The sequence below is a fragment of the Palaemon carinicauda genome, chromosome 42 (assembly GCF_036898095.1).
Source record: "Palaemon carinicauda isolate YSFRI2023 chromosome 42, ASM3689809v2, whole genome shotgun sequence".
NCBI classification, from domain to species: Eukaryota; Metazoa; Arthropoda; class Malacostraca; order Decapoda; family Palaemonidae; genus Palaemon; species Palaemon carinicauda.
In genome coordinates this window covers 1,635,409-1,652,409 of record NC_090766.1, presented here as the reverse complement: position 1 = coordinate 1,652,409, position 17,001 = coordinate 1,635,409, and the positions used below count along the sequence as shown (strand labels likewise).

Below are 17,001 nucleotides of genomic sequence, written 5' to 3'. Positions count from 1 at the left end.
ATGGCACGCATCATATCAGCCATCGAAGGTTCCTGAGTGCCAGAAGGGGGATTAGGAGCAACCACTACAGGGGAAGGAATAGGTTGTGGGGCATGAGGAGAGGAAAAATCAACGGAACGAGATGAACTTCTCCTGACTCTATCTCTCTTTAGCCTACGTGTATATTTCTGGAATTCGATAAAATCGAATTCCGAAAGCCCAACGCATTCCTCACATCGATCTTCCAATTGACAGGTTTTATCCCGACAATTGGAACAAACGGTGTGAGGATCGATAGAGGCCTTCGGAAGACGCCTTGAACAGTCCCTAGCATTACACTTCCTGAATTTTGGGACTTGAGAAGGGTCAGCCATTTTGAATTGGTCAAAGGGGAATTCAAAAACTATCCAAAGTCATCAACAAATAATCCGATATCAAAAAAAAAAAAAAAAAAGAATGCAAGGATTTATTGAAGAGAAAGCCTGCACAGCGAAAGCTCAAAACTAGAAACGTGTACTTCACCAAATAGTTGTGAAAACAAATCCAGTTAGCAACAGCGAATTAGTAGGTCTTGCCGGTAGCACGACAGAGAGAAAATTGAGTTCTTTGTTTACAATGAGTACTGAGTACCTGCACGACAGATGGCGCTGTTGAAGTACACCCCCTACCTGCATAGCGATCGCTGGCGGATTTTTTACGTAGAGTTTTCTGTCGAGCAGCAGAGCTGCAGCTTATATAATCACCGGCTAAGTTAAATATTGAAAAACCGTGGTTTGTATTTCAGTTACGGAACAAATAATTCATTACTGTACAGTAGAGACAAAAATCTAGACAGATTTGTCACGAGTGAAATAATCCATTACAGTACAGTACTGTACAGTATAGGGAAAACTATAAAAAGAGTATATACTACTAAAAGAAATGTTATTTTCCTTAGTAAAATAAATTTTTGAATATACTTACCCGATGATCATGTAGCTGCAACTCTGTTGCTCGACAGAAAAAACCTACGGTCGGGATACGCCAGCGATCGCTATACAGGTGGGGCTGTACAACAGCGCCATCTGTCGAGTAGGTACTCAGGTACTTCTTGTCAACAAGAACCAATTTTCTCCTCGGTCCACTGGGTCTCTATGGGGAGGAAGGGAGGGTCCTTAAATTCATGATCATCGGGTAAGTATATTCAAAAATTTATTTTACTAAGGAAAATAACATTTTTCAATATTAATCTTACCCGATGATCATGTAGCTGATTCACACCCAGGGGGGTGGGTGGAGACCAGCATACATGTTAACATAAGAAGCTAAGTATCCCGTATTTCATTTTAGCAGTTATTCAAAATAACAAACATAAATTAAATAAGTACCTGGTAAGGAAGACGACTTGAACAATTACTCTGCCTTTTTAAGTACGTCTTCCTTACTGAGCCTCGCGATCCTCATAGGATGCTGAGCGACTCCTAGGAGCTGAAGTATCAAGGGTTGCAACCCATACTAAAGGTCCTCATCAAAACCTCTAATCTAGGCGCTTCTCAAGAAATGATTTTGACCACCCGCCAAATCAAGTAGGATGCGAAAGGCTTCTTAGCCTTCCGGACAACCCAAAAATATTTCAAGAGAAAGATTAAAAAGGTTCTGGAATTAGGGAATTGTAGTGGTGGAGCCCCCACCACTACTGCACTCGTTGCTACGAATGGTCCCAGAGTGTAGCAGTTCTCGTAAAGAGACTGGACATTCTTAAGATAAAAGACGCGAACACTGATTTGCTTTTCCAATAGGTTGCGTCGAATATACTTTGCAGAGATCTATTTTGTTCAAAGGCCACGGAAGTTGTGACAGCTCTAACTTCGTGTGTCCTTACCTTCAGCCAAGCTTGGTTTTCCTCATTCAGAAGGGAATGAGCTTCTCGTATTAATAGTCTGATAAAGTAGGGTAAAGAATTCACTGACATAGGCAAAGATGGATTCTTAACTGAACACCATAAAGCTTCAGACGGGCCTCTTAAAGGTTTTTAAAATAGAACTTAAGAGCTCTTACAGGACATAATACTCTTTCTAGTTCATTTCCAACCATACGATAAGTTTGGAATATCGAACGATATAGGTCAAGGCCGAGAAGGCAGCTCGTGTTTGGCTAGAAAACCAAGTTGTAGAACATGTAGCCGTTTCGGATGAGAATCCGATGTTCCTGCTGAAGGCATGAATCTCACTGACTCTTTTAGCTGTGGCTAAGCAAACCAGGAAAAGAGTCTTTAAAGTGAGATCTTTAAAGGAGGCTGATTGAAGTGGCTCGAACCTTTCTGACATGAGGAATCTTAGTACCACGTCTAAATTCCAACCAGGTGTAGCCAAACGACGCTCCTTCGTGGTCTCAAAAAACTTAAGGAGGTCCTGTAGATCTTTGTTGTTGGAAAGATCTAAGCCTCTGTGACGGAAGACTGATGCCAACATGCTTCTGTAACCCTTGATAGTGGGAGCTGAAAGAGATCTTTCTTTCCTCAAGTATAAAAGGGAGTCAGCTATTTGAGTTACAGAGGTACTGGTCGAGGATACTGATACTGACTTGCACCAGTTTCGGAAGACTTCCCACTTCGATTGGTAGACTCTAAGGTTGGATGTCCTCCTTGCTCTAGCAATCGCCCTGGCTGCCTCCTTCGAAAAGCCTCTAGCTCTCGAGATTCTTTCAATAGTCTGAAGGCAGTCAGACGAAGAGCGTGGAGGCCTTGGTGTACCTTCTTTACGTGTGGTTGACGTAGAAGGTCCACCCTTAGAGGAAGAGTTCTGGGAACGTCCACTAGCCATCGAAGTACCTCGGTGAACCATTCTCTCGCGGGCCAGAGGGGAGCAACTAACGTCAACCTTGTCCCTTCGTGAGAGGCGAACTTCTGCAGTACCTTGTTGACAATCTTGAACGGGGGGAATGCATATAGGTCTAGATGCGACCAATCTAGGAGAAAGGCATCTATATGAACTGCTGCTGGGTCCGGGATTGGTGAGCAATAAAGTGGGAGCCTCTTGGTCATCGAGGTTGCAAAGAGATCTATGGTAGGCTGGCCCCATGTGGCCCACAGTCTCTTGCACACATCCTTGTGTAGGGTCCATTCTGTTGGAATGATTTGTCCCTTCCGACTGAGGCAATCTGCCATGACATTCAGGTTGCCTTGGATGAACCTCGTTACTAGAGAAATGTTTAGATCTTTTGACCAGGTGAGGAGGTCCCTTGCGATCTCGTACAACGTCATAGAGTGGGTCCCTCCTTGCTTGGAGATGTACGCCAAAGCCGTGGTGTTGTCCGAGTTCACCTCCACCACTTTGCCTTGAAGGAGAGACTTGAAGCTTTTCAAGGCCAGATGAACTGCCAGTAGTTTCTTGCAGTTGATATGCATTGTCCTTTGACTCGAGTTCCAAGTTCCCGAGCATTCCCGACCATCTAATGTCGCGCCCCAGCCCGTGTCCGATGCGTCCGAGAAGAGAACGTGGTTGGGAGTCTGAACAGCCAGGGGCAGACCCTCTCTGAGGCTGATACTGTCCTTCCACCAAGTCAGGGAAGACTTCATCTTCTCGGAAATGGGGATCGAGACCGCTTCTAGCGTCTTGTCCTTTTTCCAGTGAACAGCTAGGTGATATTGAAGAGGACGGAGGTGTAGTCTTCCTAACGAAACGAACTGTTCTAGGGATGATAGCGTCCCTATCAGACTCATCCACTGCCTGACTGAACATCGTTCCTTCTTCAGCATGTTCTGGATGCATAACTGGGCTTGACTTGTTCTGGGAGCCGACGGAAAAGCCCGAAAAGCTAGACTGTGAATCTCCATCCCTAAATACACAATAGTTTGGGATGGGACCACTTGAGACTTTTCCATATTGACCAGGAGACCCAATTCCTTGGTCAGATCTAGAGTCCACTTTAGATCCTTCAGACAGCGACGACTGGAAGAAGCTCTTAGAAGCCAGTCGTCCAAATAGAGGGAGGCTCTGATGTCCGCTAAATGAAGGAATTTGGCTACATTCCTCATCAGCCTCGTAAACACAAGAGGAGCTGTGCTTAGGCCAAAGCACAGGGCTTGAAACTGGTAGACAACCTTTTCGTAAACGAATCTCAGAAAAGGTTGGGAGTCTGGGTGGATGGGGACGTGAAAGTATGCGTCCCTTAGGTCTAAAGAGACCATCCAGTCTTCCCTTCTGACCGCTGCTAGAACGGACTTTGTGGTCTCCATGGAGAACGTCTGCTTTGCGACAAAGACATTCAGCGCACTGACGTCTAGCACCGGTCTCCACCCTCCTGTCTTCTTTGGCACTAAGAAGAGACGGTTGTAGAAGCCCGGGGTTTGATGGTCCAGGACTTTGACTACCGCTCCCTTTTCTAGTAAGAGAGACACCTCCTGTTTCAATGCTCGTCTCTTGTCTTCCTCTCTGTACCTGGGAGAGAGATCGATGGGAGACGTTGCTAGAGGGGGTTTTCGTACAAACGGGATCTTGTAACCCTCTCTGAGCAACTTCACAGATTGTGCATCTGCGCCTCTCTTCTCCCAGGTCTGCCAGAAGTTCTTGAGTCTGGCTCCCACTGCTGTCTGAAGAAGCTGGCAGTCAGACTCTGCCTTTAAAGGACTTGGTTCCTTTCTTCTTCCCACGTCTCCCTTCGGCACGAGCACCTTCTCTGCTGGAGGCTCTGCCACGAAAGGGCGGAATAAATCTGGACGCTGGAGTGTCCATCCTTGGTCTTGACAAGGTAGGCAAAGGGGTGGCTTTGCGGGCAGAGGACGCAACCAGGTCACGGGTGTCCTTCTGTATCAGAGAAGCAGCAATCTCCTTAATCAAGTCCTCTGGAAAAAGGCACTTAGAGAGAGGAGCAAACAGAAGTTCTGATCTTTGACACGGTGTCACTCCAGCTGACAGGAAAGAGCAAAGGTTCTCACGCTTCTTGAGGACTCCGGATACGAACGATGCCACAAGCTCACTAGATCCGTCACGTATGGCCTTGTCCATGCAGGACATGATGAGCAAGGAAGATTCCTTCTCAGTCGGGGAGATCTTCCTGCTCAAAGCTCCCAGACACCAGTCCAAAAAGTTGAAGACCTCGAAGGCTCTAAATACTCCTTTCAACAGATGGTCTAAGTCCGAAGGTGACCAGCATATCTTAGAGCGTCTCATGGCTAGCCTGCGGGGAGAGTCTACAAGACTTGAGAAGTCGCCCTGGGCAGAGGCAGGAACTCCCAAGCCGAGAACTTCTCCCGTGGCATACCAGACGCTCGATCTGGAAGAGAGTTTAGCAGGGGGAAACGTAAAGGCTGTCTTCCCTAGACTCTTTTTGGACTGCATCCAATCTCCTAAAACTCGTAAAGCTCTCTTGGACGAGCGTACGAGGACGAGTCTAGTAAAGGCAGGCGAGGATGACTGCGTACCTAAAGCAAACTCTGACGGAGGAGAGCGCGGAGCCACAGACACAAACTGGTCCGGAAACATCTCTTTGAACAGAGCAAGAACTTTTCTAAAGTCCAAAGAGGGTTGTGTGGACTTGGGTTCGTCAAGGTCCGAATGTGGTTCGTCAACGTGTGCCGCATCGTCATCATCAGAGAGTCCATCATCCGAGAATTGAGGAGGAAGCGGCAATGGAGTAGGTATCGGCTGGTCAGCTGAGTCCGGTCGCACGGGTGCACGCGTGACTGAACCGGACGCAACGTCATGGAACTGTTGCCCAGTCTGTGAGCTGGCAACAACCATAGCAGCGCGGGGACGCACAGCGTCTACTCCAGACAGTCTAGTCTGATGTGGGCGAGCAAAGGCAACCACACTGGGTTGCGGAGGTTGACGCACCGCGTCAAAACAAAACAACTCTGACGGTTGTTGTACCTCGCGAACGTCAACGGAAGGTTCCGTGCGTCGCTGAACGTCAACATGCGGCTGGCAGGGTACACTGGAACACATGGGTGGCGGGACTCTCTCAGCTGGAGTGCGCAAGAAGGTCGCCTCAGCGTCCACAGGATGCACAACCGTGGTTGGTTGTAGGCAAGAGGTTGGTGCAGCAGCAACCTTCTCCGCACGAAAGTCCTGCATCAGAGACGTTAATTGGTACTGCATGGTCTGCAGCAAAGACCACTTAGGGTCTGCAGGAGCAGGTGCGGCGACAGACGGTGTAACTGCCTGAGGCGGTACCGCTTTGCCTCTCTTAGGAGGTGAGCAGTCATCGGAAGACTGCAGCGAGTCCGAACTGACCCAGTGGCTACAACTGGGCTGTTGGACTTGCGCGGAAGGGACCGACTTGCGCTTAAGAGGTCGTGAGACCTTGGTCCATGGTTTCTTACGAGAAACCTCTTCCGCAGACGAGGAATAAATGGGCTCTCTCGTCTTTGTGTGGGTGGGGCGATCTTGGGTAGATACGCCCGAAACCACGGAGGGAACGTCTGTTCGCTGATTAAAGCCTCTCGAACCCATTGTTCGTACGACATTGCTTCTCCCCTGGACTTGGGAGCTTGCAAGAGGTCCCGGACTAGGAGGACGACAGGCACGAACAGACGAACCCTCAAGCGCAACACTATCCACAACACTATCACTCACTTTATCCCTTCCCACTGCACTCTTACACTTCAGCTCCTTGACGTCCGCCATGAGCTGGTTACGGTCACTAGCCAAGGACTCAACTCTCTCACCCAGAGCTTGGATGGCACGCATCATATCAGCCATCGAAGGTTCCTGAGTGCCAGAAGGGGGATTAGGAGCAACCACTACAGGGGAAGGAATAGGTTGTGGGGCATGAGGAGAGGAAAAATCAACGGAACGAGATGAACTTCTCCTGACTCTATCTCTCTTTAGCCTACGTGTATATTTCTGGAATTCGATAAAATCGAATTCCGAAAGCCCAACGCATTCCTCACATCGATCTTCCAATTGACAGGTTTTATCCCGACAATTGGAACAAACGGTGTGAGGATCGATAGAGGCCTTCGGAAGACGCCTTGAACAGTCCCTAGCATTACACTTCCTGAATTTTGGGACTTGAGAAGGGTCAGCCATTTTGAATTGGTCAAAGGGGAATTCAAAAACTATCCAAAGTCATCAACAAATAATCCGATATCAAAAAAAAAAAAAAAAAAGAATGCAAGGATTTATTGAAGAGAAAGCCTGCACAGCGAAAGCTCAAAACTAGAAACGTGTACTTCACCAAATAGTTGTGAAAACAAATCCAGTTAGCAACAGCGAATTAGTAGGTCTTGCCGGTAGCACGACAGAGAGAAAATTGAGTTCTTTGTTTACAATGAGTACTGAGTACCTGCACGACAGATGGCGCTGTTGAAGTACACCCCCTACCTGCATAGCGATCGCTGGCGGATTTTTTACGTAGAGTTTTCTGTCGAGCAGCAGAGCTGCAGCTTATATAATCACCGGCTAAGTTAAATATTGAAAAACCGTGGTTTGTATTTCAGTTACGGAACAAATAATTCATTACTGTACAGTAGAGACAAAAATCTAGACAGATTTGTCACGAGTGAAATAATCCATTACAGTACAGTACTGTACAGTATAGGGAAAACTATAAAAAGAGTATATACTACTAAAAGAAATGTTATTTTCCTTAGTAAAATAAATTTTTGAATATACTTACCCGATGATCATGTAGCTGCAACTCTGTTGCTCGACAGAAAAAACCTACGGTCGGGATACGCCAGCGATCGCTATACAGGTGGGGCTGTACAACAGCGCCATCTGTCGAGTAGGTACTCAGGTACTTCTTGTCAACAAGAACCAATTTTCTCCTCGGTCCACTGGGTCTCTATGGGGAGGAAGGGAGGGTCCTTAAATTCATGATCATCGGGTAAGTATATTCAAAAATTTATTTTACTAAGGAAAATAACATTTTTCAATATTAATCTTACCCGATGATCATGTAGCTGATTCACACCCAGGGGGGTGGGTGGAGACCAGCATACATGTTAACATAAGAAGCTAAGTATCCCGTATTTCATTTTAGCAGTTATTCAAAATAACAAACATAAATTAAATAAGTACCTGGTAAGGAAGACGACTTGAACAATTACTCTGCCTTTTTAAGTACGTCTTCCTTACTGAGCCTCGCGATCCTCATAGGATGCTGAGCGACTCCTAGGAGCTGAAGTATCAAGGGTTGCAACCCATACTAAAGGTCCTCATCAAAACCTCTAATCTAGGCGCTTCTCAAGAAATGATTTTGACCACCCGCCAAATCAAGTAGGATGCGAAAGGCTTCTTAGCCTTCCGGACAACCCAAAAATATTTCAAGAGAAAGATTAAAAAGGTTCTGGAATTAGGGAATTGTAGTGGTGGAGCCCCCACCACTACTGCACTCGTTGCTACGAATGGTCCCAGAGTGTAGCAGTTCTCGTAAAGAGACTGGACATTCTTAAGATAAAAGACGCGAACACTGATTTGCTTTTCCAATAGGTTGCGTCGAATATACTTTGCAGAGATCTATTTTGTTCAAAGGCCACGGAAGTTGTGACAGCTCTAACTTCGTGTGTCCTTACCTTCAGCCAAGCTTGGTTTTCCTCATTCAGAAGGGAATGAGCTTCTCGTATTAATAGTCTGATAAAGTAGGGTAAAGAATTCACTGACATAGGCAAAGATGGATTCTTAACTGAACACCATAAAGCTTCAGACGGGCCTCTTAAAGGTTTTTAAAATAGAACTTAAGAGCTCTTACAGGACATAATACTCTTTCTAGTTCATTTCCAACCATACGATAAGTTTGGAATATCGAACGATATAGGTCAAGGCCGAGAAGGCAGCTCGTGTTTGGCTAGAAAACCAAGTTGTAGAACATGTAGCCGTTTCGGATGAGAATCCGATGTTCCTGCTGAAGGCATGAATCTCACTGACTCTTTTAGCTGTGGTTAAGCATATCAGGAAAAGAGTCTTAAAGGTGAGATCTTTCAGGGAGGCTGATTGAAGTGGTTCGAACCTGTCTGACATAAGGAATCTTAGAACCACGTCTAAATTCCAACCAGGTGTAACCAAACGACGCTCCTTTGTGGTCTCAATAGACTTAAGGAGGTCCTGTAGATCTTTATTGCTGGAAAGATCTAAGCCTCTGTGACGGAAGACTGATGCCAACATGCTTCTGTAACCCTTGATAGTGGGAGCTGAAAGAGATCGTTCTTTCCTCAGATATAAGAGGAAGTCAGCTATTTGAGTTACAGAGGTACTGGTCGAGGATACGGATACTGACTTGCACCAGTTTCGGAAGATTTCCCACTTCGATTGGTAGACTCTAAGGGTGGATGTTCTCCTTGCTCTAGCAATCGCTCTGGTTGCCTCCTTCGAAAAACCTCTAGTTCTCGAGAGTCTTTCGATAGTCTGAAGGCAGTCAGACGAAGAGCGTGGAGGCCTTGGAGTACCTTCTTACGCGTGGCAGACGTAGCAGGTCCACCCTTAGGGGAAGTGTTCTGGGAACGTCTACTAGCCATCGAAGTACCTCGGTGAGTTATTCTCTCGCGGGCCAGAGGGAAGCAACTAGCGTCAACTTTGTCCCTTCTTGAGAGGCGAACTTCTGCAGTACCTTGTTGGCAATCTAGAACGGAGGGAATGCATATAGATCTAGATGTGACCAATCTAGAAGAAAGGCATCTATATGAACTACTGCTGGGTCCGGGATAGGTGAGCAAAGTATAGGGAGCCTCTTGGTCATCGAGGTTGCGAAGAGATCTATGGTTGACTGGCCCCAGGTGGCCCAAAGTCTCTTACATACATCCTTGTGGAGGGTCCAATATGTTGGAATTATTAGTCCCTTCCTACTGAGACAATCTGCTATGACATTCAAGTTGCCTTGGATGAACCTCGTTACTAGAGAAAAGTCTAGACCTGTTGAACAGGAGAGGAGGTCTCTTGCAAACTCGTACCATATCACAGAGTAGGTCCCTCCTTGCTTGGAGATGTACGACAAAGCAGGGTGTTGTCCGTGTTCACCTCCACCACTTTGCCTTGAAGGAGAGACCTGAAGCTTTCCCAGGTCAGACGTACTGCCAGTAGTTTCTTGCAGTTGAAATGCATTGTCCTTTGACTCGAGTTCCATAATCCCGAGCATTCCCTACCGCCTAATGTCGCACCCCAGCCTACGTCTGATGCGTCCGAGAAGAGAACGTGGTTGGGAGTCTGAACAGTCAGGGGAAGACCCTTTCAAAGGTTGATAAAGTCCTTTCACCAAGTCAGACCAGACTTTATCTTTCCGGAAACCGGGATCGAGACCGCTTCTAGCGTCTTGTCCTTTTCCAGTGAAAAGCTAGATGATATAGAAGAGGACGGAGGAGTAGTCTTCCAAGTGACACAAATTGAACCACGGATGACAGTGTCCTAACCAGACTCATCCACAGCCTGACAGGGCAGTGTTCCTTCTTCAGCATCTTCTGGATGGATAACAGGGCTGGGGGTTGATCGTCTTGTTCAGCAATGTCCTCATCAGAGGGTTCCTCATCCGAAACTGATGAGGAAACGGCAACGGAGTGGGCAACGTCTGACTCGCTGAATCCGGTCGCCCTGGTGGATGCGTGACGGAGCCGGACACAAGATCATGGTACTGCTGCACAGTCTGTGAACTGTCAACCATGGGGACGCGAGGAAGAACAGTGTCAACCCGAAACTGTCTAGACTGTCTGGGTTGTGCATTCAACCCCCTACCGGGTTGCTGAGGTTGCCGCACTGCGTCACAACAAGTCACCTCTGCTGGTTGTTGAACGTCTTCCTAGTGACACACTGACCGTCCACAACCACCTCCGAGAGTTGCTTAACGTCAACGTGCGACTGGCAACCCACACTGGGTCGCACCGGTGGAGGAACCACCTCAACTGGCGGACGTGAGTAGGATACCTCAGCGTCAACAGGGCGTACAACCAACCGGTAGGAAGGTTGTTGGCTAGGAGGTTCTTCTCCGTAAAAAAAAATCCTCTATCAAGGACACAAGCTTGGACTGCATGTCTTGCAACAAAGCCCATTAGGGTCTATGGGAGCAGGTGTGGCAACAGACGGGGTTAGCGACCGAAGCGGAACCATTTACCATCCCTGGAAGCCTTGTTATGCTTAAATTAAAGTCCATAGGAGGCTAAGCAGCTTAAGGCTCCTCTCCAAATGACAGAGTCCTCAAAGGAATATCAGAAGGAGGGAGAACAGCACTTTCTCATCTACAGGAACCATGTCCGAGAAAAGCTAGGTTATCTCAGTGAGGGTCTCACTGGTGCCTAAGCAGCAGACCAGAAGGCAACGTTATGTAACTGCTTGACAGTCTGTGAACTGTCAAAAACTGGACTGTCAACCACAACAGGTGCGTGATGACATACAGCACTGGTGCATTAGTAGCAGACCAGAAGGCAACGTCATGTAACTGCTTGACAGTCTGTGAGCTGGCAACAACCAAAGCTGTGTGGGGAAGCCTCAACTCCTGACTGACTAGTCTGCTGCGGGCGAGTGGCGGTAACCACAGTGTGTTGCGGAGGCTGACACACCGTGTCAAAACACGGCAGCTTGTGGTAGCTCACGCACGGCAACGGAGTGCTCCGTGTGTCTGTGGGAGTAAGCATGCGTCTGGCAGGGTAGACTGCGCATGGGTGGAGGAGCTCTCACAACAAGAGTGTGGGAGCAGGCAGCCATGCTGGGCGCACAACCGTGGCAGGTTGTAGGCAAACGGGTGCATCGTCAACCTTCTCCGCAGTCAGAGTGTGGGAGCAGGCAACAACCAAAGCGGAGTGGTGGTGCGTGGTGGGGACTGCCGTGGGTTGCGGAAACTAACGCATCGCGTCAAAACACGGCAGCTTGACTCCACCTTCCCACTGCTGATGCGGTAGCTCACGCATGTTAACGGAGGGAGCCGCATGTCGGCTAACGTTAACATGCGTCTGGCAGGGTCGATTGCGCATCGGAGGTGGAGCTCTCCGCAGCCGGAGTGTGGGAGCAGGCAGCCTCAGCGTGAGCTGGGCGCACAACCGTGGTAGGTTGTAGGCTAACGAGAGCAGTGTAAACCTTCTCCGCACGAAACTCCTGCATAACCGCAGCTAACTGAGTCTGCATAGACTGCAGTAAAGACCACTTAGGGTCTACAAAAAACGGCAACAAACGGAGCTACTGTCCGTTGTGACTGAGGGTCAAAAACAGCTGGTGCGGCAACAGACGGAGTTACTGCCTGTTGCGGTACCACCTTGCCTCTCTTGGGAGGTGTGCAGTCGTCGGATGACTGCAGCGAGTCCGAACTGACCCAGTGGCTACACCTAGGCCGTTGGACTTGCGCGGAAGGGACCGACTTGCACTTAAAAGCTGCAAGATTTGGTCCATGGTTTCTACGAGAAACCTCTTCCGCAGACGAGGAATAAATGGGCTCTCTCGTCTTTGTGTGGGTGGGGCGATCACGTCGGCAACGTGTGTAGATACGCCCGAAACCACGGAGGGAAAAACGTCTGTTCGTCGATCAAGGCCTGTGGAACCCATAAGTCGTACGACATTACTTCTCCCCTGGGCTTGGGAGCTTGTAAGAGGTATCGGACTAGGTGAACAACTGGCACGAACAGACGAACCCTTGGACGCAACACTGTAACACTTTGCGCATATCACTTTATCACTTTTGATTTTCTGTTTGCACTTATTTCACTGAAATCGAAACTTTAACTGATTTCTACCTGAAACACGCAATCCTATCCTTCATTAAAAGGTAGTAATTGCGAAAACAGTTTTACAATGCAACAGAAAAACATAAATAAAGATAAAGAATTCAGTGGCTGGAAAAGAGACTAAACACTAGATCAAATAAACTACGTTTACAATCTCTCACCGCATAAAGCCTGGGAACAAGAATAAAGCTCTAGAAACGTTTCACCTTCTTCCCCTACAGCGACTAGGGAGAAGAGTAAAAAACGAATTCAGTGGTTGGAAAAGAGACTAAACACTAGATCAAATAAACTACGTTTACAATCTCTCACCGCCTAAAGCCTGGGAACAAGAATAAAACTCTAGAAACGTTTTACCTTATTCCTCTACAGCGACTAGGGAGAAGAGTAAAAAACGAGAACAACGTTACCCGCTTGAACGAAACGTTTATTCTCCTCTCTCTCCCTCCGTCTCTATCTCTCTCTCTCTTCTCTCTTGACTTAGCACCTGAGAGAAGAGCCTAATTATATATCGTTAAAACATGTTATTGCTAAAAGGAAAAAACTGAAAGGTTTCCCAAATAAAAAGTTCCTTTATTTAGAATTTAAACCATTTAAGCTAAGAAAGAGTGAACGAAACGCTAGAATCGGTTTACTCTTACTGCAACGTGAAACCGTGAAACACTCTCTCTCTATCGTAACGATAGAGCGCAAGTTGAACGTTCTGAACGTCAACAACTGCGGAGACTAAAAAACTAAACGTTAGTTCATCTTTGAAAACAGTACGAGACTATCAAAGAAATTCTTTCATAAAACATTAAAAAGTATTAAATTCTTAAAAGGTTAAATACGATATGACGGGCTCAATGTTAATTAACTTTGGTTCCAAGTAAGGACCGCCTACTATTAGGAAAGGTCGCATATAAACAAACATAAAAATTAATTTTTTATAAGTTTATAATAAATGGAAAGTTAATCGAAGAGGCCTATCAAGGCGGAGAGATATAAAATAAATAGATCTATAACTTGTTAAGCAAAATTACCAAAAACCTAAACACACTTCCGTCTAAGGGAAGGATCGGCCATTTAAAAGTGAAAGAGAGTCCATACTCTCTTCGTCACCATAATTAAATCTATCGAAAACGAATTCAAGTTTTGAAATGAAGATAAAACCCCTGCATAGCGAAAGCTCAAAACTGGAATAGTGTACTTCACCAAATCGTTGTGAAAACAAATCCAGTTAGGGACGGCGTATTTAGTAGGTCCTGCCATTGGCACGACAGAGGAAAAATTGGTTCTTGTTGACAAGAAGTACCTGAGTACCTACTCGACAGATGGCGCTGTTGTACACCCCCACCTGTATAGCGATCGCTGGCGTATCCCGACCGTAGGTTTTTTCTGTCGAGCAACAGAGTTGCAGCTACATGATCATCGGGTAAGATTAATATTGAAAAAAATAATTCATTATTGTACAGTATATAAAAAACTCTAGAAAGAATGCATACTACTACAGCATGTCTCTAACTCACCTAAAACCAACCAGCTGATCTTGAAAGGTCGTGAACACAAATTTATTGTATCACGGAACACTAAAACACTCGCGCAAAATTTCGCACACCTGAAAAAAAAAAATGCTCAGTAACCCAAAAATAGAAAACATGTTACCATCAATTTAACCCTTTTACCCCAAAGGACGTACTGGTACGTTTCACAAAAGCCATCCCTTTACCCCCATGGACGTACCGGTACGTCCTTGCAAAAAAATGCTATAAAAAATTTTTTTTTTCATATTTTTGATAATTTTTTTAGAAAATTCAGGCATTTTCCAAGAGAATGAGACCAACCTGACCTCTCTATGACAAAAAATTAAGGCTGTTAGAGCAATTTAAAAAAAAATATACTGCAAAATTTACTGGGAAAAAAATAACCCCTTGGGGGTTAAGGGTTGGAAATTTCCAAATAGCCTGGGGGTAAAAGGGTTAATATACAACCACTGTCCTTATGATGCACGTCTCAAAATAACTCCAATAACATTAAAATCTTATATGTGGCTTCTCAATAAACACTTAATAGAGGTCACAATAAACACTTATAGAATACCCAAAAATAACTATCATTAAAATGGAAAATTTTCTCAAATTAATTTCAAATTTCAGGCTTTTTAGAACCAGCAATAAGATGAATACATCAGAATTGAGGATTCAAAATTCCTTACAGTATCAATAGGAAAAACCAGTTTCTTGCACAAAAATTGTAATGACAAAATCTACTAGTGAATTTTTTTAGCATGCTGTATTTACGTGGAAGTCAAATAGCTAATATCTACCAAGCTTCTAAACCTTACAATAAAAAACAAACATTTCTCTGTTGAGTGCAGCAGCTGTGACTGTTTTGCGCTGGATTAGATATAGGATGCAGTTAACCCTTTTACCCCCAAAGGACGTACTGGTACGTTTCACAAAAGCCATCCCTTTACCCCCATGGCCGTACCGGTACGTCCTTGCAACAAAATGCTATAAAATTTTTTTTTTCATATTTTTGATATTTTAGTTTAGAAAATTCAGGCATTTTCCAAGAGATTGAGACCAACCTGACCTCTCTATGACAAAAATTAAGGCTGTTAGAGCAATTAAAAAAAAATATGCTGCAAAATGTGCTGGGAAAAAAATTACCCCTTGGAGGTTAAGGGTTGGAAATTTCCAAATAGCCTGGGGGTAAAAGGGTTAAGTTATAGGCAAAAGTACAGTGTATGTTTCTAATGGACTAAGTCTGTAGCATGCCACTATTCCACTATTCCATCCTCTGAGGAAAGTGTTTAACTAAACCCATTACCTTGTATTGTAATGCCTTGGTTAATGTTCTTGACATTGACTCCCTTTTGGGAGACAAATATTTTAATGTGACCTAGTATAAGTTTCTTTAAATTTATTACTGTCCCCAGCAACAGCAGCTTCTCATCCCAATGATTTTTGAATCAGTGGGTCATTAAAGTCTCCTTCCTCTGCTTTTATTTATGACCAGAAAGTTAAGACACAGTCAAGGGGAAAGATCCTTCAGAAAGTTAAGACACAGTCAAGGGGAAAGATCCTTCAGAAAGTTAAGACACAGTCAAGGGGAAAGATCCTTCAGAAAGTCAAGACACAGTCAAGGGGAAAGATCCTTCAGAAAGTTAAGACACAGTCAAGGGGAAAGATCCTTCAGAAAGTAAAGACACAGTCAAGGGGAAAGATCCTTCCAGTCTGGTTTGTAGGACTGTATCCCAATAAGTAGGGGGAGTTTCCTAATTAAATGACCTACCATTCTGTTGGAAAGCTTGCAGAACTGGGAACACTTCTCACATTTCTGACAGGTTGTTATAAAGGTGCGTTTCCTCTGAAAACCAAACCCCTGATGTAACTCGATCCTTCAAGTGTTGACCCAACAGTCGTTGGTTGCATCCACGAACAGAAGCATCTCTGGAGATGGGGAATGGAGTGGAATTGCACAAGTGTGCTATTTATCATTCACTCACTGGGAGAGGTCGTCCTGGTACCTCTTGCTCCCCTGGAACTACCAGTAAATGGGATGGAAGGTTGCTGGAAATATATCTCAGAAATCATTGCAACTGTCGACCCAGGAGTTCTGGTTTAAACAAGAATGGAAGTGCTGCCTCTCTAAGCCTGCTGATGCAATCATCTAATAAAAAGACTTCGCTGCTGCTGTGTCACTGTTCATGCTCAGGTACCTCATCCTCTGCTGGTGCGTGGGACTCTACTTTTCCCAATTTACCACGATCCCAAGATCACACCAAAAGAGACCCGTCAATCTCGATCCTGAAGCACCTACCTCTCAGATGAAGCCAGAACAAGAGTGTCACTGAGATTGGTTCACCAAATTTTTAACTGGACTCCACAAGGAAGACCCAGAACTACATGCCTGTGGACTATGAAGCATGAAGTAGGAGATGATAAATGAAGAACTATTGATTTAAAAGCTCAAGATAGAAACGACTGGAGAAATCTAATAAAGGCCCTTTGTGTCAATAGGTGTACGAGAGGATGATGATGAAACATACTGCATATACACCATCTCCTTTAACTGGGTCCAAGTTAAGATCAGAGTGAAAATTTGCTTGAACTCTTGGGGAGGACAATCTGAAGCACAAAACTCTGCACTAATACCCTACTGCCTCAAGTTAGATGTAGAGGCTCTTTCTATAGGATTGATGAACAGGCATTTGAAAACACTCTTCTTTCAAATCCACCAGAAGCACAGAGTTTTTCTCTCTTGATCATTGAAGGCATATTACTTGCCGTCTCCAAGCTGAACGGAGTTTAAAATCAAATTTGTCATACGATACGAGGTTGATGTTTGGTTCCAGCTCCCAGATGCCTTCTCCACCAGCAGCTGCCAATTGTAGAACACTGGACAACCATCATAAACAAATT

At 45.4% G+C, this 17,001-nt stretch overlaps 1 long non-coding RNA gene across 1 annotated transcript in view; it reads right to left on the bottom strand.

The window, feature by feature from the left end:
• LOC137632983 (uncharacterized) overlaps positions 1–17,001 on the bottom strand; it is a 44,638-nt gene that overhangs the window by 15,882 nt on the left and 11,755 nt on the right. Inside the window, exon 2 of the long non-coding RNA XR_011042154.1 lies at positions 14,104–14,192. This is a non-coding gene — a long non-coding RNA (uncharacterized lncRNA). The remainder of the gene's footprint in view (positions 1–14,103; positions 14,193–17,001) is intronic.